Raw genomic sequence first — 24493 nt, 5'->3', positions numbered from 1 at the left:
CATCACTTTTGCCCATGTGGCATATCATTTAATGCAATTGAACTTATACGACACTTGCATGGAGAATGGCCCTTAACCAAACAACTTAAAAGTTCGCAGAATCAATTTGATGCTGATTTTAATTTTTGTTTGTTTGTTTATTTATAGAAACCTACTCATAAGAAAATTTTAAGAAGGATATCAGCTGAATAGGCTGCAGCAAAAACTTCGAAACCATTTTTCAAAGCGTTTTGGTTTTTTTACATGCATAACTAGATATGTTGACTCAACCAAACATTCAAACCTCAGTAAGCACTGCATTGTTTGACCTACAATATTAGTTTCTTTTCTCAAAACATACCTTTATTACTAATAATATGCAAGTTTTATCATGAGATTAGAAACAATTAGTTTGCATGCTTCACACAACTCAATCATCGATCGAATGGCTATAAGTTACTATGCAGATATTAAGAGGAGCTATGCACTGTCAGGCACAACAGGCTCCTTGATCCGAAAGGAAAACACTTTGTCTGTACTTTAATTGGTGTTAGAAGGCAAGTAAATTAATGTGGATGGTGTGTCTTTGATGAACAATCAGGAGCAAGAGGCATCCAAGACACCAACCATTATAACTTCAGAAACTTCCTCCATCTCAAGCTTTTTATTGCATCGAGCAGCAAATTAAATTGAAATATATGGGAACACTAATTATACCTCGATCAGCATATGAAGGATCTAATTAATAACCTGACGCAAAAAGACTCTAAATCCTCTAATCATCGTCTAAATCAGGGTGCCGGAGATGGATGGGCGGCCTTGCTATCAGCAGAGCACTGCTGCTTCGATTCATCACTTGGTGGGGGGAGCAAAGAAGATCTCCGAGTCGAGCCTCTTGGAGCGGAACAGCTTCTCCATCTCCGGCGTGGTGTTGAACGTCGCCTCCAGCACCGCCGGCGAGATCGCCTTCCACACCAAAGTCCTCCCTGCCAAGTGGCTAAAGATCAGGCTGCACAAGACACGATCTAGAGTTTCGATCCACAATACCTTTTTCAGTTCCGGCCTTTGCCAAATACACACCCCAACCAACACCGTGGCGAGGTGTTGGGGCCCATGACTAGGCTGCCAAGACCTGGGGCGCTATAGTAACATTTTCAGTTGGGCCTAGTCAAGTCAAGGCAACACGCTTCGTTTTAGACTTTTTTTTAATGCCACATCGCAATCCGAAGCCGACGGTCGCAGGTTCATAAGCTTTCACCTGGGTGGTGGTGTCACCGCGAGGCAACCGTGGTTTAGCAATCAACAATCATCGCAACGATTATGAAAATTTGGTCTTCCTACAAACACACTAGTGTCGTTCACTCGTTCTACTAGTTGTAGGAATTCCTACCTCCGAGCACACTACATGATGTGCCCTAAGCCTTTTTTTTAAGAGTAAATTGCACTCACCATACAACAATTTATCAAGTGGGTGTAAATTAGTCCAACAACTTGTAAAATGCTCAATTTAGTGCAATAACTTGACAGATGTGTGCAGATCGGTCCAACAACTTGTAAAATTTCCAACTTAATGCAATAACTTGGCAAATAGGTGCATTCACAGTACAAACATTACACAGCAATGTAACTAACGCAAAGTCTCAATAAAGAGTATATTCATGTTAGGACGAATTATTAAATATTATTTGACCATTTATTTTTGTGTTGCGCCTGCGTGGCAATGTATTTGGCCAGGATAAAAACTCTCACTATTTAGAAATTAATGTTATGTCTTTACATTAATTATTTTTATAGTGATTTAATTAAAACTATTTAATTTGATATTCAATATTAAAAAAATCATCAACACTATTTCCGATATGTTTGATTATATGCACTGTTGAACTAAAAAACCAATACGTTGATACAAACTATTGGTACCTTTTAGGAGCATGGAACATATATTTTTAAAGCCTCATATATTCGTTAGAAAGGAAAAATGAGCTAAATAAATAGAAACAAACATGAGCATTGTTGAATACATGAGCAGAAGCGCAGAAGAAACCTAAGGTTTCAGGGTCTCTCTTATCGACTTCAGTATTTGAGTGATGCTAATGGTGTAATTCTAAAATTTGTTTGCATTTGAACTAATAGAAATTGTACATAGTTGAAAAGGAACTTCCGGATCACCATCAATAATTTCCATTTATTAAATTTAAGAATTATTGATGGTCATCTACTTTGTTTAATATGTTGCTGTTGTAATGGTGGTTAAATAATATATTATTTTTAATATAACAATTTATTCTAACAATAAAATTATTAGTGTCTATTGCGACACAAAAATCTACGGTCCAATAATACGTTCCGACGTGAATATACTTTTTATTGGGACTTGATGTTGGCAAATATATTATCGTGTAATATTTGGACTGTGAATGTACCAATTTACTAAGTTATTGCACTAAATTAAATATTTTTTTAAGTTGTTGGGTCAATCCGCACCTAGCTATCAAGTTATTGTACTAAATTGAGCACTTTACAAGTTGTTGGACCAATTTACACCCATCTGCCAAGTTGTTGTATGATGGCTGCAATTTACTCTTTTTTTTTAAAAAAAACGTCCATCGTGACTAGTCTTCGTGTTCACCGGTAAATCGGTGATTGATCTAAAAAAAAGTCGTCCATCGTGACTAGTCTTCGTGTTCACCGGTATATCGGTGATTGATCATGACTAGTCTCACTTTTGTGCTTTGACTTTGAGTCATTCCCTTTATTTTGTTGTATACTTGATATCTAGCTGCGGTAAAGGGCCTAGATATTTAGCCTAGAAATTTTAAGGATCCTGTTCCGGTTGTAAAAATTCTGGTGTAGAGGGCAAAGAAAATGCTCGGGTATAGTTTACAAAAAACGTTTTTGTAACCATGGATCAATATAACCCTATATCCTAAGTGAAGTAGCAAATGAGTGCCAATTTATCGTCTTCTTGATCATTATATTTCTCTTCACTGAATATATTATCATCAACGCACACCCCAACAAACTAAAGGATCTAATGTCGTTCTTAATCAAATGACATAAAGTCATGGAAGAGGGAGCACGTACTACTCTTGGAGATGGATGGGCAGCCTTGCTATCAGCAGAGCACGTCCTGCTGCTTCATCACTTTGTGGGGGGAGCAAAGAAGATCTCCGAGTCGAGCCTCTTGGAGCGGAACAGCTTCTCCATCTCCGGCGTGGTGTTGAACGACGCCTCCAGCGCCGCCTGCGAGATCGCCTTCCACACCGAAGTCCTCCCCGCCGAGTGGCTAAAGATCGGGCTGCATACAAGACAAGGTCTAGAGATTATTTCAATCCACAATGCCCTTTTCACCGAACCTGCACTAGATAATTAAGGAAGAAGCAAAAAATTACTTGGGAGCTGTAATGATGGAGACATAGTCATGGAAGTTTCCGAAACAACGGATCGAGGAACGAGAGACGAGGAAGAACGGCATTTGTGATGGATTTTTACACTGCGAGAACAAAAATATTTCCGTTCCTGTCCTTGGAACAACATTCTAGGAACGTGGAACGCACCCTGTTAGAGGTGTCAAGGGCCTATTGGGCCTTAGTCCATTAGGAGTTAAGTAAACCTTTCTATATAAGGAGAGGAAATGTATCAATCTAATCAAGCAAGAGATTAGAAGGAAATCCCTTCCCTCTTGCCGGCCGTGGGCGAAGCCCCGCGGCCGGCGTTCCCAGCGCCCAAAACCCTAGCCGCCGCACCTGCCCTCACAGCCGCCATCTCGTGAACAGTACCAGCGGCACTGTAGCGCCACGGGTACTGTAGCGCCTCCGCCGCTTCCCTCAGCACTCTCTCCTCTCGATCCCATCAGCGTTCATAACAATCTGGTATCAGCTATGCCAGGCGACGAAGTCCGAGCCACCACCGCCGCCGCCAACCATGGAGGGTCTGGCCGCCCAGATGACCAAGCTGCTGAGCAGCATGAGAGACATGGAGACGCACATGGAGGCGAAGCTGGGCGTCATGGAGACGCGCATGGAGGCACGCATCACCGCTATGGAGTCGCGCCTTCAACCGCCGCCGACGTCGGCCCCTGCGGCGTCCATGGCCTATGGGATGCCAGGGTACGGATCTACAACCCTGGCGAGTTCTTCATCGACGACCGCCGCCACGCTGTCCACGGCACCCCCAACGTCTTCGCCGACCCTGCCGAGCACCAAGGATCTGTGCGCCGATGTAAGGATTACAATAGTCCAGATACAAGCCGCTCTCCAGGAGATGATACAACTTGAGCGAAAGAGAGAGGCGGTCGTGCACCTACAAGCGGCAACGCGCAAGTTCTTGGCGCGACGGCTCGTCCACGTGATGCGCAAGGAGCAACATGACCAAGCGGCTTCATTCATCCAGGCGGCGGTGCGGCTGCAGGCTGCAGCTCGCGGCCTTCTAGCACGGCGACGGCTGCAGAAGATGCGCTTGGAGATGCAAGAGGCGGCTTTGACAGTGATCGACCTCGGCAATGGGGGGGGGGGCGACCTCGGCAAATGGGGGCGCGACCTTGTCCCGTCGGAAGGCCGCTAGCACTCGCGCCAACTCGCCATTGTCTTCAAGCGCGCGCTGGGTAGCGAACTCCAATTCTACCGCAGTGATAGGGGAGGCGCTTTCCTCCTTGTCATCGGTGGAGGCACATCGCCTAGCGCCATCACGTTCTGTCACCGACCGCCACGAGGACGTCTCCGCTGGTCGCTGTTGCGACTAATTTCCAGTGGCGATACCTGTCCTCCTCTCTCGTTCCGATGGTCTCCATGGGATCCAGGCGGCGACATACGTATAGATCCAGCACGCGGACGGTGTTCGCCGTATCTTCAGGAGTCGTCAAAAATAAAGAGTCACAGTCTATTTAAAATAAGCCGAGATGTAATAGGCTTGTTCTTAGGAGTTCGGTTTGCGTCTAGAGTCATTGTTAGCGTCATCGTTAGATTGCAGCTTGAGGACAAGCTGCATGTCCAGCTGGGGTGTAGTGTTAGAGGTGTCAAGGGCCTATTGGGCCTTAGCCCATTAGGGGTTAAGTAAACCTCTCTATATAAGGAGATGAGATGTATCAATCTAATCAAACAAGAGATTAGAAGGAAACCCCTTCCCTCTTGCCGGCCGTGGGCGAAGCCCCGCGGCCGGCGTTCCCAACACCCAAAACCCTAGCCGCTGCTCCCGCCTCGCAGCCGCCATCTCGTGAACAGTACCGCGGTACTGTAGCGCCGCGGGTACTGTAGCGCCGCCGCCGCTTCCCTCAGCACTCTCTCCCATCATCGTTCATAACACACCCCCGTTCCACGTTCTTGATGACTAAGGTCAGTTTTAATAGGAGTTTTATGGAGAGTTTCATACCATGCATTAAATATCATCAATTTTACTAACATGTCAAGGAGAGAGAAAGATGGTGTTTTATGGGATGTGAGGAGAGTTTCATCACCATGAAACCCATCTGGCACAGTTACCTAATTCCTAGTCTAAATAATTGTGCCCATAAAACTCCCACTGAGACTGACTTAAGGATGGAGAACCACTCCATTCCGGTCTCGGCGATCTTGGAGACGATGAAGAACCTGGGCACGACCAAGAGGCACCCTCCCTCGGCGTGGGTCTGGAGCACGCGCGTGTCGTGGACACCGATGACTGCCGCGCACGATGTAGGTGACCTGGTATGCCGAGTCACAGATGAACCCGGCGAGCACATGGAGTAGTGATCAACGTTTGATACGGTGGCTGATGTACTAAGTACACAGATACCTAACGTCTCCTGGCGTAGAGATCTAATTGGCAATAAGCTGGTGATGTGGAACAATCTTGTCTCACGGCTATCAACTATCGTTCTCAGCCAAGAAAGAGATGACTTTAAATGGAATTTGGACCAGACATGTGTTTTTTCGGTAAAATCACATTATCTGGGTTTAATCAATCAAAACATTTCTAACCTCAATAAGAGAATATAGAAATTAAAAGCCCCACTCAAGATAAAAATTTTCCTCTAGTATCTTAGACGAGACGTTATTTTTACAAAGGATAATCTTGCAAAACATAATTGGTAGAGGAACCAACAGTATTGTTTCTATCATGAAAATGAAATGATACAATATCTGTTTTTTTACTTTCGTTTCGCGAGAATGGTATGGGCTACGGTCTATGCGGCCTGGGGTATACCAAAACCTTGTAATATGCAAAGAATGTTTGGGAGCTGGCTCAATGGAATTCCTAAAGAATATAAGCCACTAGTACTTCTGGGAGCGGCAGTCTTGTGTTGGCCTGTTTGGCTATGCAGAAATGTTGTGGTGTTCGATAACAAAAAATATAATTACAGCCTAATTAGGTTCATTAGATTCGTCTCGCCATTTACAGACAATAGTCACAATGTGTTTTTTATTTCGTCTAGATTTAAGTCTCTATACAGGTGCCGGAATTTTTTTTTGGAATTTTGGTTTTTTCAACCAAACACGGCGCAAGCCATCCTTTGTGAAAGCGCTCGGCAGGGAGTCGGCAGGGAATTTGGGCGGCGGCGGTCGGCAGGGAGTCGGGCGACGGCGGCAGCAGAGAGGGCAGCCTGCGCCCCTGCCTTGGGAGAGGGTTCGGTGGATTGAGAGAGGGGTACAAATGTCTATACGGGAAAATACTATACGGGAAAATACATGCAATAAATACGCTGCGGGTGGGACTAAAGAGGGGAAAGAGGTATCCTACAGGTATATCTCCAATTTGATGAATTGTAGCAGTATATTTCCAACTTGTGAAATTTGTAATGGTACCAATCCAAATAACCCATTTAGTTTATATATAGTTGTTATATTATTTGCTATACATACATGTGATAAATTTTTTTAGATGTAGGTACGACATGATTTAGTTGATATTATTATATAAATTATTAAGCATAAGGTAATAATTTAGTTAGGAAACCCGGTTATTTTCTATTATTATTTTACTATAATTGTTACGCATGTGAGATAATATATTCTACTTTAGTTCCAATATTGTTTTCTGTGGGATGAGGAAGTAATAAAAGGCATGCAAATCTCCTTTGATTTTGGTGCGGGTGCTCAACAGCTTGCGAGGAATTAATCAACCCAACAGGCAATACTTAGGGTAATTCTAGTCATTTGACTATCTCCTTAGTCTGTGCACAAAATACTAGAACGCCCTACACTACCGGACGGAGGGAGAACATGTGAAGAGATTGTTTTGGCGTTCCGTCAGTGTCTGGAGCCATGGCAACAAACAGACACAAGATAATAGGACAAGTCAAGGTTTTGGCGCTGGTCTGGCATTAGCAAGGCGATCATGGCGATCGTGATCCCGTGTCCATCCTAGGCTGCCACTCCGGCAACCCGGGACCTGCAACACCGATGATCACTCCGATCCCGGCGCTCACGCCCCGCCCACCAACTCCCAGTCGGCGGTGGACACCGCATATAGACGGTTAGCCGCTTCAGTGCCATCGACCAATCTCTCTTCCCATTAGGGGACTGCGCCTCTTAGGGTTTGAGTTCCGTTCTTTCATCCCACACGTTAATTGTGGGTTTGGGGTTTCCTTCCCCTAACGCAATTGAGGGTTCTGATTTCCTCCGGTGCCAATTTTGCCGGAGTCTAATAATACCTTCGTTTTTAGAAGATTTGAGGATGGCAAGCCGGAGCGGCGAGGAGAAGGGCAAGGGGATAGCAAGAGAGGAAGAGGGAAGCATGGAGAATCTGGAGACGTTTTAGGAGAACATGAAACTGCAAGGGGAAGAGGAGGAGGACCTTGATTTTTCTGGGGAATTTGAGGAGCTTGTGAAGGAGATCCAATGGTTTTAGGGTTCACACTACTAAGCCGTTCAGCCACGCTGCGCTTTTTTAGCGCGCTGAGAAACACATGGGCTCTAGCAAAAGAGGTAACTTTCAAGGTCTTGGAGCCGAACCTGTTTCTGGTTCAACTCAACTGCCTAGGAGATTGGTCGAGGGTAATGGAAGGAAGGTCATGGTTATTCAGAGGCGCAGCGATTGTCATGGAAGAATATGATGGTTTCTCAAATGTGACATCTTATAAATTAGACAAAATCCCAGTATAGACAAGAATTCAAGGGGTCTCGGTGGGGCTGATGAAGGAGTTAGCGAAAAAAGTAGCATGGAAAGTTGGGGATTTAATCACGGTGGTGGTGAATGAAGGGAAGATTAACCCTACGCCATATCTGTGGGCTAGGGTGATGCTTGATCTGGGGAAGCCCCTAGTGCGTGTGGTTCCAATCACACTAAAAGAGAAAATGAAATATCTTGTGCAATATGAAAAGCTTCCAAGTTTCTGTTTTTTCTGTGGATGCATGGGGCATGATGTAACAGAGTGTGGTGATGGCGTTCATGCAAAGGAAAGCTGTGGTTGGGGTGACTGGTTGAAAATCTCTTTCTCAACGATAGTCTCAACTGGAAGAGAGGATCGTGGAGGTAGAGGAAGAGGAAGTAATAGAGGGCGTGGGAGAGGAGCTGGGAGAGGAGGAAGAAGTTTTGGGGAGGTGGATGAGATGGATGTGGCAATGATAGAGGAGGCGGACAAGGAGGATGTGCGGGTTGAGGATGATACTCGTGGACAGGTGGCAGCACGAGTAAACCTACTAGAAAATCTATCAACTAATGGGGAAATCATAAGTCCTCTGAAGGAACAGGAAAAGAACAGGCCTCGGAGGAGTGGTGGAGATAATAATGAGAAGACAATCCATAATGCAAGATCGGCACTTTCCTTCAAGGAGAGCGACCGGGCACAGTGAAAATCTTGGCATGGAACTATCGGGGGCTGGCAAGTTCCCGGGCAGTTCGCTTGCTCCTGGAAGTCCAGAAGTGGGAAAAACAAATGTGTTGTTTCTGTCTGAAACACATTCGGCAAAAGCAAAGGCAGAAAAATTAAAGAAGCGCTTGGGGTGCGACCATTACCTGATTCATGAAAGTGATGGCCGCAGTGGAGGGTTGATTTTGATGTGGAAAAAGGAGGTAGCAATCCAATGCAAAGGTATATCACAATACTATATTGATGTTGTGATTCAAGATGTGGAGGAGTGGAGATTGACGGGGATTTATGGGGAACCAAATTGGGATCGAAAGGAGAGAACATGGAAAGCTCTCCGATCACTACATAATGGGGAGTCTCTTCCTTGGCTGGCATTGGGTGATTTTAATAAAATTCTTTTTCACTATGAAAAAGAAGGGGGTCGGGGGTCATCTTTTTGTTTTTATTCCACCCTTATGTACCCTTTTTTGCATTTTTTCTAAAGCCTGTTCAACCTCATATCACCTAGAACAAAAACACAGCGGCAGTTGCAAGCATTCCATGATTGTTTAGAGGAGTGCGGCTTGGCAGACATTGGCTATATTGGTGACTTATTTACTTGGCAAAGAGGGAGGATTATAGAACGTCTTGATCAAGGCATAGCAAATGTTCAATGGAGCATCAAATTCCCAAATGCCAAATTGGTGAAAGCTGAAACTATAAAATCGGATCATCGACCGATTGTTATGAGTACAGAGTATCTGAAGGATTATTCGAGGCCAGGTTATCATGGACCGAGGAGATTTGAAGCAAGGTGGCTGAAAGAGGAAACAGTGGAAGAGGTGGTTGTAGGATCAAGAACACCGACTAGAGGGGAGGGTGAATAGGCGGTTTAAAATCTAAATCCAACAACACTAGAGAAATTTAATAGAAACAAAGGAAAAGCCCTATGTCATGCTATTACTATCTCTAGATGGGTTTGCAATCTAAGGTGACAAGAGACAAGTCAAGCTCTAGTAAAGTAAATTGCTCAAAGTAAAAGCAAGTATTAAAGTGAGCAAGAGAAGTAACCAAGCTTGACACAAGAAATTATCCCGTGGTGTCGATGACTTGCCGGTCACCCCTAATCCACGTTGAGGTGGATTCCAAGAATCAACCGCTCCTCTATCAAGAACCTCTTGATCTTGAGCCGGCTTGAATCAAGAAACCGCTCCACACCTCGATTCCACTAGAGTTGCTCTTCACCACTCCGGTGAGGTGAGCACAAAACCTCTCACAACCGAAATCGGGGCTCCTCAACAATCTCCTTGGAGGTGCTCCACGAAATCCTCTTCTCCAAGCCGTCTAGGGAGCGGCAACTCCCAAGAGTAACAAGTTGATGACGCTTGCTTGAAGTTTCCCTAATGCCACAAAGCTCAAACTCTTGATGCAATGTACTAGGAAGCTCTCACACTCTCAAGAATGCAATCTCTAAGCAAGTGTGTGTGAGAGAGGGATGCCTTAGCTCTAATGTGTCAAGAATGCTGTCCAAATGGCCAAGAGCGCCTCCCAATGGCCGGGCATTGCGTATATATAGACACCCCTCAAAAAACTAGCCGTTACACTCTTTTCTGCGAAGTCGCGGACCGTCCGCATTTCAAAAACCGGACTGTCCGCAGTTATAAACCAGTGAGTCAGAGTGCAATAAATGCATGTCAGAACTAGCCGTTAAGCCCTGGCGGACCATCCGCGCCCCAGTGGCGGACCGTCCCCAGTTAAGAGTTCCAACCCCCCAGAGACTAACATCGTCTCTAGAACAATTTTGAGATTAGCCTGCGGACCGTCCGCGCCTCAGGAGCGGACCGTCCGCAGTTTAACTTTTGAGCCCAAACCAGAGAAACATCCTCTCTGGTACAAACCTGAGATTAGCCGGCGGACCGTCCGCGCCCCATGGGTGGACTGTCCGCCGTTCAACTTTGAAGCTCACACCAGACAGACACCCTTTCTGGTACACATTTGAAAAACAGTGGCGGACCGTCAGCCCACCTGGGCCGGACCGTCCGCGAGCCCACCAGAGACTCTGCAAGCTCTCTGGAATGGTCGCGGACTGTCCGCCCCTCTGGTGCGGACTGTCCGCCGTTACTCAGTCACCTTTCAAACTAGTCTTTTTCAAATCTTTTCAAAACGCCGTTAGCCCTCATGCATGCAACTAGACATTTTGAGCAAAATGACACTAAAGACCCGTCAAGCATGAGTACACAACCCCTCTTGATAGTACGGCTATCTATCCAACAAATTCGGTCACTTTTCATCCACTAAACGCCTTGTGACCGGTAAAATACAAAAGCCCTATTTTATACCTTTGCCTTGAGCCTGAGCTTTGCTCATCATCTCCAAAACTCCATACGCTCACAATCAAATCTCTTTCATCCGTGGATCAACCTATACTCATTATCTCAACTGAAATCGTTAATCCACAAACCGTTGTCATTAATTACCAAAACTCGAATTAGGGGCCTAGATGCTTTCAGTGGTGCAGACAGCATGGGCACGAGCTCGTGCGCAAGGACAAGCACCCAATTTTATGATGAAGGCAAACAAAGTCCACGAATACTTGCATAAGTGGGATCATGATGTTCTTAAGCAGCTAGTTCACCGAATTAAAAATCTGAAATGGGAGCTTGAAAAACTGAGGAGAGGACCGATGACGGATGAGTTTATTGCTGCAAGGAGGTGCTCCTTAGACTTGAGTTAATGCTGGAACAGGAGGAGATATTCTAGGTCCAAAGAGCGAGAGCAAACTGGCTAAAGCACGGTGATCGAATACTAATTTTTTCCATCACTTTGCTTCCAACCGAAAGAGAAAAAATATGATTCGAGGTCTTGTGGATGACCAAGGGATCAGGCATGAGGATCAAGGTATTATGAATCAAATGGTGAAGGATTATTTTACTATTCACATCAGACATACCTGTTATTGATGAGGCAGTTTTAGGAGATGTAAGAAGGAAAGTCACACCAGCTATGAATTGCTTCTCAACGCTCCTTTTTTGAGAGAAGAAGTGCAGAAGGCTCTTTTTAGTATTGGGGATCTGAAAGCGCCAGGACCTGATGGCCTACACGCTATTTTCTTCAAGCGTTTCTGGAACATGTTGCGAGATGATTTGGTGCAGGAGGTCCTGGATGCAGTGAACAATGCTACTATCCCACGTGGGTGGAACGATACTACTATTGTCATGATCCCAAAGGTTGATAACCCTGATAAGGTAGCTCAATTTCGACCTATTTCTTTGTGCAATGTGGTTTATAAGGTAATATCCAAGATGTTGGCTAGTAGACTGAAAATAATTCTACTGGAAATAATTAGCGACCATCAAAGTGCTTTTGTTCCCGGTAGACTAATTACAGACAACATTTTGCTTGCTTATGAGTGTATTCATACTTTAGACAAGAAGAAGGGGAAGAAAGGTTTATGTGCGGTGAAGCTTGATATGCACAAAGCTTATGACAGGGTGGAGTGGGGTTTCTTGGAAAAATTTATGGCGAAGTTTGGCTTTGATAATAGGTGGATAAAGCTAATCATGGCATGTGTTACCTCAGTTCGTTATAATGTCAGATTTAATTCCATGGAGACTGATGCTTTTACTCCTACAAGGGGTCTTAGGCAGGGAGACCCATTGTCTCCATATCTGTTTTTAATTGTTGCATAAGGCTTGTCCTGTATATTAATGCGAGCTGAGGAGAGAGGGGATTTGGAGGGAGTAAAAGTTGGTCGAGAGGCTCCTATGGTGTCACATCTATTATTTGCAGATGATTCATTAATACTCATGAAAGCAGACAAGAAGAATGCAGACTGCTTAGCAGATATATTGGCTAGATATTGTGACAGCTCAGGGCAGAAAGTTAGTGAGGCAAAATCTAGCATCTTTTTGTCTGGGAATACAGATATTAATGAAAAGAGGGAGGTATGTGAAAGCCTTAATATCATGACAAAAGCTTTGAATGATAAGTATTTGGGACTGCCAACTTTAGTAGGGGCAGATCGAAGTGATTGCTTTCAGCACCTAATTGATAGAGTGATTTCCAGAATTAATGGGTGGAAATAAAAGCTACTAAGCATGGGAGGAAAGGAGATCTTAATAAAGTCCATTGCTCAAGCTGTACCAGTGTATGTGATGATGGTCTTTAAAATTCCTAAGGAAATTTGTAAAGGAATAACAACGGCCATATCCCAATACTGGTGGGGTGATGACGATGAACGACGAAGGATTCATTGGCAGGAGTGGTGGAAATTATGTATGACGAAGGGGAAAGGAGGTATGGGTTTCAGGGATTTGCATTCTTTCAACCTGGCAATGCTTGCAAAGAAGGTTTGGAGATTACTCAGTGAACCAGATTCCTTGTGTGCAAGAGTACTTAGAGTAAGATATTATCCTGACGGAAAATTGCTTAATGCACAGCTCAAAAATGGAAGTTCATATACATGGAAAAGTGTGATGGCTGGGCTCCAATGTTTCAAGAAAGGTTATATATGGAGAGTAGGAGATGGCACCCAGATAAATATTTGGAATGATCATTGGATACCAGGGAGACACAACTTAAAGGTTTTAACACCGAGAGGGAATAATATTATCAGAACTGTTGATGAGCTTATAAATCCAGTAAACATGACGTGGGATGAAGATTTGGTGAGATCCATTTTCTGGTCAGTTGATGCATCACGGATTTTACAAATCCCTATAACTAGTGGGAGAGAGGATGTTGTAGCGTGGCATCACAACCGGAATGGATTATTTTCAGTCCGATCAGCATATCACTGTCAATGGGAGGAAAATTTTGGGCAGAGACACCATGCCCTGCAAGCTGGCGGTCTGGGGAGAAACCAGGTGTGGAAGAAACTATGGAAGCTGTAGATTCCGGGGAAGATTAAGATTTTTGGATGGCGAGCTCTTCATGGAATGATCCCAGGCCGGGCTATCCTTGCAAACCGACATATAGGAAACACAGGGGGCTGCCCTTTATGCCCCAATGGAGCTGAAGATATCAAACATATACTCTTTACGTGTGACAAAGCAAGGGAGGTTTGGAAGGCTTTGGGCGTCTGGATTTGGTTGCCCAGTCTATTGACGTCGACAGATCGGGTTCGGTCGTCCTAGAGGAGATAATTCGGAAAGGTGAGCAAGTCTGTTTGATGGATGTTGGCCTACCAGAAATCATCTTAAGTGGGGCCTGGTACATCTGGTGGGAGCGACGGCAATTTGTTCATGGTGAAAATATTCAGAGACCCTCTAGATCGGCCCTCTCAATTGCTGCACTAACCAGAAACTATAAGCTAGCATCCAAGAAGGAAGCAAAGGTGCGAACGGGATGGCAAAAACCTCCAGAAGGCATAATTAAGGTAAATGTTGATGCATCTTTTGATGATGATGTGGGGTATGGAAGCACAAGGGTTGTAATTCGAGATCACTCGGGGGGAGTGATCGCTGTTGCACATAGCTTTATTTCCCATGTGATAGATGCGCCTATGGCTGAAGCATATGCATTGAAGGTCTCTTGTTGGCACAGAGCATCCGAGGTAATAGAATTATCATCCATCTATGATGAATGTATTACTCTCTGGTGCTGGTTTCAGGAGATTTCTATAGAGCATTGCTGTAGAGATTCAAATGGCGTTGCACATTAGCTGGCAAAAAGAGCTCTGCAATAAAAGACAAATTGTATCTGGGACGATGAGCCCCCTAGTTTCATTCGTGAGTCTGTAATAAACGATATATCGATTCTGAACTAATAAAGCTCGGTATGCTTGTCAAAAAAAAACCAAACACAAGATAACTTATGGATAATACGGTAGCTCCCATCAATCGGCGACACCGTCGCTTTTCCGCCGCTGATGAAGAGCAAGCTCACTGCAGCTCCATCGAAGCACACTTCAACTAGACATGATCATGGGCCGTCTAACCCGACAAACCCAACCCAACTCATCCGAAAAAACCCGATCTGACCTAATGAATGTATAGGCTGGGCTCGGGCCGAAAATTTTAACCCACCATAAAAGTCAGGCTCGATATGGGCTGAAATTTTTAATCTGAAATAAAAAAAATCCGACCCAAACCTACAATTATACATGATAAATTGGATTTTACCCGACCCGACCACGTCCAAGGTCAGGCTCGGGCTAAAAAGTTTAGCCCGATGGTCAGGTCCGGCACAGGCCGAAGGAAAAATCATCGGATTTTTTTGACCCGATCCGACTGATGGATGATTACGTCTAGCCTCAACCCTCAGGCAAGGTGCAGCACTAGATTCTTGGTGGTCTATTAGGAGTTACACGTGTGACTAGCAGTCAAGGTGTCACCCACTTATATTTTCAAAAATCGTATGTCCAAATCAAAATCCGACTACACCACTGTGTTACTTGCAATTAAATCTTCAAAACAAAATCATACTTGGATGTTTTTTGTGTGAAACACTTTTTAAACGTGGAATAATACCCTTAAAAAGATTAACGAGGAAAATAAAAATTACCCAAGTGATTGGCACGAATTCATTCGTGACCACAAAATTGCAGGAGATCGGAATATTTAAATCTGGGCCTAAAGCAAGCCGTGGGACAATTCCTACACTGTTGGCCCACGAGCCTATTTAAAGTATACGACGCCTTTTCCCTCTGTACCAGAAAAAAGAAAGAAAAAAGAAAAAATGAAACAAAAAATAGTACCACATCGCCTGGCAAATGTAGGATTTACATGGAGATAACCAAGCCCGTAACAACTGACTCACCACGAGGTAACCGTGGTAAGCCATCATCTATATTGATTATATGAATTACAACGATCATTCAGCACACTTAATGATTAATGATGTGCTTAGCTTTTTTTCCTCTTCTCCTTACTGTGAGCTTTAGCACGCTACTCCCTCCTCCTGAAATGGAAAGCATTTTAGTTTATCAAGTCAAACTGTTATAAGTTTGACCAAATTTATAAAAAAGAGATAATATTTTGAATGTCAAATGAGAATAATTTAGATCTAATATGAAATATATTTTTATAATTTACTTATTTGATGTGCTAGATGCTAATACTCTTCTCTATAAAGTTTGTCAAACTTAAACTATTTTGACTTAAAACAAAGCAAAATGCTTTACATTTCAAGACGGAGTGAGTACATGTGAAGAGTGGCGGCAGAAAGGCGATGATATCGATTCTTAGTTCTAGCTTAATTTGATTCAGCATTTCCTCTAATTCCACATCTCATCTCTAGCAGTATACTTAAATGGCTTTTGCCGCGCAAGGCCTGTATTTTATGTCATAGTATTGCAGTTGATATAGACTTCAGTTCATGCGTAGAGTAACAGTTTTTGTATATAGCAAATGTACAACTTTTGTAGCAACATAGTCAAGACAAATGTGTCGCTTCGCCATTTCCACATAGGTATCATGATCTGCGGTCTATTGTTGCATTTGGTATATATTTTGGGCACCCTACTGTGCCCACGCTATTGATTAAGTAATGTACTCTTTTAGATATCGAAATGGAACTATGACATTGTTTTGTTATATTTATTATGGTGGAAAAAGTGTAAAGTTATTTATTAGGAAAGACGGAGCATAATTCGCCGATAACTTAATGCAATTTCAAAAGGAGGAGAATTCGGTTTTGAGATATGATATTTGCCAATTAATAGATAGGATGATATTTTCTTTAAAGAAGTAGGGGTTATATAGAACGACATGTTGTTATATATGGAGGTACCATGAGAGGCTATAGAAAAAGAGTCGTAAGATATGATTTGTTTAGCAAAATAGGATCTTATGTTGCGGTGTTACTTCATTTATAAAGTAGTAGAAATGGTGTATTAGGTTCGCATGTTTTTTCTTTAAAAGATAGGGTCTCAGATTGTGTGGGCTAGTTGTATAAAATGTGGAGGTTCTTTTTTCAGAATAACGTGTCATTGGGTATGGGTGGAGCGTGGAGTAATTTTATGGGCAAATAAGGTTCCTTTTGTGAAGCAACGAACAAAAATAGGCTGGAGATTAATTTCGTGAGCAAATGAGGTCTATTATGTAAGTTGACATAGAGAAGGGTTGGTTTGTGGGTTCATTTTATGAAAATTTGAGGTTTCTTTGTGAAGTGGCCGAAGATGGACTACAGGTTAATTTCAGCAAAATTTGAGGAGGTTCTACAAAAAAACTGTCTCAGACTGCATGTTGCTTTCAGTTAAGCTCGGAGGGGAGGGGGGGGGGGGGCTGTGGATTGTGAAACTTCACTAGATTGGTTCATTTTTCAATAAATATAATATTTTTTCAAATATTTGAAATTCACATGATTTATGCTATCCGCCCGACTGATCTGACGGCCAGAAATGGCCTGCCACATCACACTCGCTGGTCATCTTTTGGTGCAGAATTCGGATATAATGATGCTGGGTTGTTGGGCCTACTGTAACCCGTGGAACAGTTATTGCCTGTTGTGCCACGAGCCTGGGCGTTCATATTTGATTAGTTTAGTACCACACCGTTTGGCAAAGGAAGCTGTGGTAAGCAATCACCTTAAAGGATTAATGATTATACTTGAAATTCTAATGTGTTTAGCCTTTTTTCCCCACAAGTATCATGTCAATTTTCACACGTATAGCGACATACTTATTCATGTCCCAAGATTCTAGTATACAGAAGACAGAGTAGATTAGTTGCCCTTTCTTCATTTTTGCATTTTTTTTATTAAGTTTGTATGTGTCTATTCCAGTGAATATTTTTCTATTCTTGCTAATCCTAGCTACTTTCCTAGATGTTCTAAGGATACATACAGTACAAAGTTCGTGGCATGCAGTAGCTTTATTTGATTTATTTGTGACATCATACTTTTCTATTTATACGCTAAGCAAACAAAAATGTAGCTTTCGAGATTCCAAATTGGAAAATCAAATGAAGCCATTCTTTGGTCCATTCGGACCTTTGTCGTAACCAAGTAAATAATAGGAGTTAATTAGAATAACTGTATATAAGAAAAAAAATCAAAAGTTGAGTTTTTCCTTGAAGAATAGGCAAAGTAAATCGATAGCTACACGTCAAATAAACTATGTTTACATTTTTCCCCCTTTTGACACTCATTCTGCACCATAAACGAGCCCATTCGCACAATCACACATTTACACCTTTCGTTACTGCACACAAGTGGTTTTCAACATCGACACGATCCATGAAACGTTCAGGAAAAATCCCCTTTTCACCCCGTACACCATCAGCCAATAACCGGCGACGAAGCCGCAGCCTCACGCGTCAGTGACCAATCACCCTGACACAAAGAGCACTCCGATCCACTTCGATATGCCCGCCGCCCCTCTTCCGTGCATCCGCCGCGCCACCGCTCCTCCACTGCGGGTCCGCCGCACCGACCGCTGCCGCGTTGCCACGGGTCTCTCTCCGCCACGGCTTTGAAATAGTAGTTTCTTTTCGAAATGCGAAACCGCTAGAGAATGGGAGCTTGACCGGACCGACCGGTGAGGGAATAATTTTTTTTTCCCAAACCATACCACTTACCCTCTCTGTTATGGGGCGTATCTATCACGCTAATGGCCCACATCCACGTCTAGCCCGCCAGGCTTTTTATTCGTGCAGGCCGGCAGCAGTCTCTCCCCTGCTGGGCTTGGGTGGCAAGCGTGCATGGCCCAGATAGATAAATAAAATAATCGATTGACTAGGAAAATAAAAACTCACCCGAGTGACAGGCAGGATTTCAGTTCGTGGCCACAAAATTGAGAAAACTGGCGCCCTATGCGTGTCTATACTAAAAAAATTTTGATCTAAAGTAATAACAGGAAATTACTATTCCTTCAAAGCAACATCACATTGATCTATTGAATCAAATCTAAAAGTTACAATAAATAGATATAGTAGTTTAGAGTCTGAGAGCGCTCCAATTCCAAACTTTTAGTACAGAAGTACATATAATTTTTTTTAGAAATTTACTACTTTTTTAGTGTAGTTTATAGATTAGCAATGAATGAACATTTCAATTATATTTTGTGAGTTTGAGAAGTGAAAACAAAGTATAAAATAGTAGGTCTACCACATGTGAATGTGGTATACAAAATCTAGTTATTATTTTCATATACAAAGAATAATTAAATATATTTTGTATTTTAAAATAATGGAAGAAGCACAATATTTTTTAAAAAGGATAAGGGGCCCACTTAATAGAATTGTGGGTCCCACCAACCAATGTGCGCAGGTCCCATATGAATAGTACATGGTCCCCACATGAATAGTGTGTGGATCCCACATGGGTCCCACATGAACAGTTTGTGGGTCCCGCGTGGGGCCACGGCTCATGCGGTTGCTCCAAATCTTGGAGCTTTAGTATATGTATAGTACCATCGATGTATTAAATCAAATTTATAAGTTTTAGTGAAGCGATATAGTAGCTCAGAGTCTGAGAGCGCGCTAATCTCAAGCATTTTAATGTAGAGGTACAGATATTTTTTCCTTAGAAATTGTTTTTTTGCATTAATAGGTATAGTTGATGGATTGGGTTATATTAATTATTATTTTTTGTAGGGAAAAAAGTAAGATTACTAATGAATGAATAGTTCAATTATATTTTGTGAGTTTACGAAGTGAAAGTGAAACCCAAAAATAGGACTGTCACATATGAATGTAGTATACAAAGTCTAGTTATTATTTTTATATGTAGAAAATAGTTAAATATATTTTATATTGTCAAATAATACTTAATAGAACCGTAGGCTCCACCAAACAATGTGCGCAAGTCCCACTTGAATAGTACATGGTCCTCGTGGGTCCCGCCTAAATAGTACATGGGTCCCACTTGTATAGTATGTGGGACCTGCATAAACAGCACGTGGGTCCCACTACGAAGTGAAAGCGAAACCCAAAAAATAGTAGGACTGTCACATATAAAGTAGTATACGAAGTCTAATTATTATTTTTATATGTAGAAAATAGTTAAATATATTTTATATTGTCAAATAATGGAAAGAAGATATTTTTTTTGAAAGATAGACCCACTTAATAGAATCGTAGGCTCCACCAAACAATGTGCGCAGATCCCACCTTAATAGTACGTGGGTCCTAGGTGGATCCCACCTGAATAGTACGTGGGTCCCACGTGGGTCCTGCCTAAATAGTACTTGAGTCCCATGTGGGTCCCGCCTAAATAGTACGTGGGCCCGCCTAAATAGCACATGGGACCCGCATAAACAGTGCGTGGGTCCCACGTGGGGCCACAACTCACTGGAACTCCCCAAATCTTGGCACTTTAGTACACGTATATAACAAGTTAATGGATCATGAAATTGGATTATTTAAACCTGGCCTACAACAGGCCGTGGGACAATATGCTGCACTGTTGGGCCACGAGCCTGCTTAGTTTAGTATAAACGACGCCGTTTCCTTTGTACCAAAAAAAAATGGAACAAAAACGATAGTACCAAATCGCCCGGCAAAGGTAGGATTTATATGGACATAAGCAAGGCCGTAACAGCTGACTCACCACGAGGTAACTGTGGTAAGCAATCATCAATATTGATTATATGATTACGATGGTCATGGAGCACACTAAATGATGTGCTTAGCTTTTTTTTCCTTACCTTAGACCAGTTTTCAAAAACATGGGTTTTTTTGGGATGAAACTCTCATCTCATCTCATGAAACTCTCTTTCCTCTCTCCTCATAATGATCATGTCAAGTCATCAAAAATGTTGATATGGCATATTGAACGGTTTTGACTCTGCAATTTCTCCACTTCGGTAGCCTCATCGGCTTTGGAGGGTCTCCTCTCATCTCATGAAACTCTCTTTCCTCTCTCCTCATAATGATCATGTCAAGTCATCAAAAATGTTGATATGGCATATAGAACGGCTTTGACTCTGCAATTTCTCCACTTCGGCAGCCTCATCGGCTTTGGAGGGGAGGAGACAACATGTTGGCTGTGTGGCGATGGATGAATTCTTCTTCTCCCTTCCCCATCAATAGGACATCGATGTTCCTTCGACATAATCTAAGGTGCCTTGGCGAGGCAAGGTGGATTCAACCGGGCTCCGGCGACTGATGATGAGTGGAGTTGCCAGCAATGAAGATGGTGAATGGGAGCATCCATGGGTGCCAGCGTAGAAATCTTTTGTACTAGATAGGTGTTGACGTCTTTTACGGATCAATACACGAACGCACTAGATCATGCGGCGCGAGAAAGAGCTCGATGTAGCTCTTGCTGTGTGGAGCGGTCATACCAGTCTAGGGGATCAGTCAGACCGGTCACCGATGAGAATCGGCGACGGCCGACGAACGCTAACCCGGGAGGGACCCCGTCAGGGTAGGCGCACGTAGGGTTGTTCTAGGATCGGCAGGCCACCTAGAACGCCTTCAGACGTCGCGGAAACAAAAGAAGAACAGCAGATGGAGGTTGGAAAAGCTAGAGTTTGGAGAAAAGGTAAAAAGTAGAGTTTGTTTTGATTTTGTTCGATTGGATATCCTCAATCGGTCGTGACCCTTTATATTTATAGGGTGGAGTGGACTTATCCCGCAAGGAATCCCTATTATAGATCTAGATCTATAAAAATCCATAATTGACTCGGACTCCTCCTAGACCGGTCAGATCGGTCGGTCCCTGCCAGACAGGCTACAGTGCCTCGATCGGTCAGACCGGTTGGTGCCAATTTTGGCTGCCAACATATGCACCACTGTTTTTTGGTAAAGCTTGCTTGCCAAAAAACATTCTTCTGAGTTAAAATTGTCTAAGGGCGATGATTATCATTATATCGGTCATTATTTGTGCTAAGGGCGATAAGTAATTATCGGCTATAACTTACTCTAATCAAGTCGATGTTGAAACAACTTGTTTGGGCCGCCACACCATCTTCATTGTTGTGACATCTTTGGCACGGCTTCCACCTGTTGTTCCATTGCCTCCTTCTTGCGCATACGTTGCAGCCTTCGCTTCTGAGTATAAGACAAACCTGAGGGACAGCACCTCGACTGTAAATACTGTGAATCTTGCTTCTTGCTCTTCTCATCCTCCTTGTAAATACTTTGAATCTTGCTTCTTGCTCTTCTCATCCTCCTTGCTGCAATCAACATTTTGCTTGACCAGATTATTGCTAGCAACAATCGGTCTTTGTAGTAATGCATGATTTGGATACATAGGAGGATATTGAATATAATATGAATGCATATGCATCCTACTATAATCCATGGGTGTGTAAAAGTAAGGATACCAGCAATACCATGGAGCAATCGGTCTACTAGATGAAGTATAGTTACCTTGACTCGATTGCTTTTGATGTTTTGACGATGATTATGTACCCTTGACTTCGTTTGATCGCCCCTTCTGTCTCTGAGCACTCCATTCCTTCTCATATTTGGCCAAGAGTTCCTTAAAACTCGTCCTTGTCTTGATTTTGGAGGAGTTCCCAGATTTACTGGACGCACCGGTCAGACCGGTCCCATGTCCGGTCAGACCAGTCAAACCGGTCAGACCGTCGTTGTGGCCGGTCAGATCGGTCGACTTGTTGTCGGCCTTCTTCTTCTTGTCTTGCCCCCCGAGTGTTTTTGCGTCTTGAAGGGTTTTCAATGCCAGCTTCTTTTCAGGTCTTTCATCACCAATGACTACATTTTTCTCCTTGGTTGATTCGGCTTGACTCGGCCGAACTAGCACTTTAGGATTATTCAATTCCAACATATGCACTGGAAAAGAATTCTGATCAACTTGCATATTAGGAATAACCAATCGTTCTTCATTAATGGCCGATTGAATTTGTCTACGTAACACATTGCAATCATTAGTAGCATGTGAAAAAGTATTATGGAGCTTGCAATATGCTCACCGCTTCAACTCTTCAAGCGGCGGTACAGTTTGTGACATCTAGCCTCTATAATTCATCAAATATTCTTTCGCACTTGGCTACATCAAAAGTAAATTTTTCGTCTTGCCGATTTTTGTGAATCGGCTTAAGAACAGAACAAGTAAACGGTTTGGCTTGAGATGGCCAAACAAACTCAACAGCATATACATCATTAGACTCATCGTCCGAATAATCTGAAGTACAATCTAAAGCATGTACACTAGAACGATGATGCCTATGTGATTCTTGAGATTCTTTGCTTCGGCTTTCTATAGCCAAAGCTCTTTGATGCACCTGAGTAACAGTAAAGAAATCATAGCCCTCTAATCTTTCTTTAATATGAGAGTGCAAGCCATTAAAAGCTACTCCTGCTAATGGGGCGGGGTTTGATGGGTTTTTTGGGTGGGTTTTAATACGGGTACTATTGGATGGGTGGAAACGGGTGACACTATGAAATGGGTTGGGGCGGGTTGGGTTGACGACATAGACGGGTTGGGACGGGTTGGGGCGCTATGGTAGTAGATCGGCACGTAAGTCGCATATCATCTTCCATCGTGACTTCGGGTTGGGGCGGGTTGGGGCTTTGGGCCGACGGGGTGGGTCGGGGCGGGTGGTAGTTAGTGCTCTTGAAATATGGATAGGGGCGGATTTGGGGTGGGTTCAACCCCATTAGCAGGCCTATTAAAAGCCAAATCAGCTAGATCTTTTTCTGCAATATACACACTAAAGCATCAGTTTTTTGTATCGTGAAATCGTCTTATGTAATCATTGACAGATTCATCACGCGATTGTCTAACCGATGTCAAGTGAGACAATTTAAGCTCATCATGCCCACAGAAAAAGTGCACTTTTAACAAGCGCACTTTTAACTCGTTTATTGAACCAGCTTCTCCTAATTGGGCAAGATACTGACTAATATGCTCAAAAGTACTCCTAGTATCTTCTCCACTGAATTTAACAAATTCATGCAACCTAAAACCAGCGAGATATGCAACCGAGTCAAACGAAGTAGGATACGGCTTTTGATATGTGCGAGTTTTGCTTCTAACATCCACTCCAAAACTGTCTCTAAGTAAATTAGCCAAATCATTCTTATAATCAGCAAGCGCTTTGTCAAAATTACTAGAGGAATTTGGCTGCGCGGATGTAGATACTTCACACTGGTTGGGGACAAACTGACCGGATGGACTGGTCGGTACGACGGGTCGAACCGGTGGGGGGGAACCGGTCTGACCGGACTGGTAAACCGGTCTGACTAGTCTCTGGCGGTTTTGCCAACGCTGCACATATCGGTCGAACATCTCATCGGAGATAGGACCGATGTGTGGCACTGAGTTCCTGAGAAGTTCTAGTGGTATGTATGAAACAATTTCGTTTGTTCGGCTAATGTTGGCCAAACCAGAAATACTCATAATGGGATCAGTGTACGTAGGTGTCACAGTTTGACCACTGAAATAATTCATCGGCATCCCATATTGAGGTTGACTCGTAGGAGATGCTGCCGATAGTTGAGGAACATAAAATTCAGAAGTAGAAACAGATGAAGGTTCATCGGCTGTCTCTGGTTTCTTACCAGTCGATTCTCTTTCCTTAGAGCTAAGCCAATTAACACAATAAACATCACCCTCAGCTAGCAATTTCTGAATTTGTTCTATAGTAACACCAGAAGGTGGAGCAGTTGCAGCAGGTGTTACCTCAGTAGATGCATATGTGGAGGTAGAAGCGAAGTCGATCTCCTTGATCTTGGTGACTTTGCCGCGTCGATCGACATTGATGCTTGCAAGCGCCGCTAGTAGATCTTCTTCATCACGCTTCTTCTTGAGCTCCTCCAGCACCAGGCGGACATCTTCAACAAGATGCTCGTATGTCGCCGGGATGATGTTGTCCTTGTCAATCTCGGCATTAGAGCTCAT

General features: G+C 43.3%; 1 pseudogene; it reads right to left on the bottom strand.

Moving 5' to 3' along the window:
* Positions 1-633: 633 nt before the first annotated feature.
* On the bottom strand, positions 634-24493 carry LOC120684720 (annotated as a pseudogene).

Source organism: Panicum virgatum, chromosome 8N (assembly GCF_016808335.1).
Source record: "Panicum virgatum strain AP13 chromosome 8N, P.virgatum_v5, whole genome shotgun sequence".
Lineage (NCBI taxonomy): Eukaryota > Viridiplantae > Streptophyta > Magnoliopsida > Poales > Poaceae > Panicum > Panicum virgatum.
The sequence above is the reverse complement of the archived record's forward strand: the minus strand, read 5'-3'. Positions and strand labels throughout refer to the sequence as shown.